The sequence below is a fragment of the Tupaia chinensis genome, unplaced genomic scaffold (genome assembly GCF_000334495.1).
Source record: "Tupaia chinensis unplaced genomic scaffold, TupChi_1.0 Scaffold148587_1, whole genome shotgun sequence".
Lineage (NCBI taxonomy): Eukaryota > Metazoa > Chordata > Mammalia > Scandentia > Tupaiidae > Tupaia > Tupaia belangeri.
In genome coordinates, this window is record NW_006208436.1 from 2,326,791 (window position 1) to 2,328,506 (window position 1,716).

Here is a 1,716-nt window from a genome sequence, read left to right on the forward strand (position 1 = left end):
GATCTTGGGCACGCACGCACACGCACCTGGCATGAGTTTTAAGCCACCGGGTCCGGGACGCAAACTGCGGTCAACTACATGGGAGTCCAGCAACATAGCCATTATGCTAACTACTGGTCCCGGAGAGTCATTGTTTTTTATATTAGGGAAAATGAAACAGAGTGGTAATCATTTTATATATATGCTTAAATATAAATATTTTGGGGTATATATACATTAATGGTTTAAAATATGTTAACTGATTCTTAAAGTGTAATTTTTACTTATTAAAAAGTTTTTTTGGGGGGGGACCAGCAGTTAGCGTAATGGCTATGTCGCTGGATTCCCACGTAGTCAAACGCGGTTCAAGTCCCGGACCCGGTGGCTTAAAACTCACGCCGGGCGCGTGTGCGTGCATGCCCAAGATCCCAAGAGGAGAATAGAAGAGAAGGGATTGCGGAGTGGCCATCCCCCCTGGGGAGGGGTTTCACGCGTTCTGCCTCTCTGTTTCTCTCTGTCTGGCGAGCGCACGTGCCCTATTGCAAAAACCTCTCCAAAAAAAAAAAAAAAGTTTTTTTTTTAAGATAACTGTTATGTATCATTAGCACTTAAATCACTATTACTGAGTTACATATTAACTAAAATTCATTGTTCTAATTACACCTTTCTTGATAAATGTATTGTAAATTATTGTAATAGGGGGAGATTTGTTTACCAAAATTCCTGATTGATTGAGTAATGAATTGTGAATGGTAGCATCCGAGATGATCTGCTTATTACACAGCCATTTTAAAGTTTCTGCATTGTTGTATTTCATTTTTTTTAAGAGATATTTTTTGTTGTATGGGGCATGTGCTCACCAGAGCAGAGAGAGAAAGTAAGAACTCATCACCAGAGGGAATGGCCACGCTGAAATTCCTTCTCCTCCATGCCCCTCTTGAGACTTCGGACACACACGTACATATGCCTGGCGTGAGTTTCAAGCTGCCAGGTCTAGTACTTAAACCATGGTTGGCCATGTGGGAGTTCAGTGTTGTAACCACTCTTTCTGTCTTTCTGGTGAGCGCACGTATCCTATAGCAAAAACCTTTCCAAGAAAAAAAAAGGAAATAGTGGGATACTATATTTCAATTTGGAATGTCTACATTTAATCCTAAAATTAATTACTTTGCAAAGTCCAAAAGTTTTTACTTTTTTAAAATATGAAGACTGAGCAACAAAACATTAATCCAACATTTCTAGATGATTAAAGGTCTGATTTTAGAACATGCTTATGTCGGGACCAGCAGTTAGTGTAATGGCTATGTCGCTGAACTCCTATGTAGTCGACCGTGGTTCGCATCCTGTACGCGGTGGCTTAAAACTCACACCGGGTGCGTGTGCGTTCATGCCCAAAATCCTGAGAGGAGAATGGAGGACAACTGATTGCGGCGTGGCCATCCCCCCTGGTGGGTGATTTCTTGCTTCCTGTCTTTCTGTCTCTCTCTGTCTGTCTGGCGAGTGCACGCTCCCTATGGCAAAAACCTCTAAAAAAAATGCTTATGTTAGTGTTTAAACTTGAAAAAGTTACTATTTGATTTATTAAGCATTTTTTTGAGAGATTTTCGCTATAGGGCACGTGCGCTCGCCAGACAGACAGAGAGAGACATAGAGACAGAAAGCGAGAATCACCCCCCAGGGGAGATGGTCACGCTGCAATCCCTTCTCCTCCATTCTCCTCTCGGGATCTTGGGCACG

At 42.2% G+C, this 1,716-nt stretch overlaps 1 protein-coding gene across 1 annotated transcript in view; it reads left to right on the plus strand.

Moving 5' to 3' along the window:
• The window catches only part of LOC102483808 (multidrug resistance protein 1), a gene marked incomplete in the record, with an annotated part of 79,478 nt that overhangs the window by 28,629 nt on the left and 49,133 nt on the right, over positions 1–1,716 (plus strand).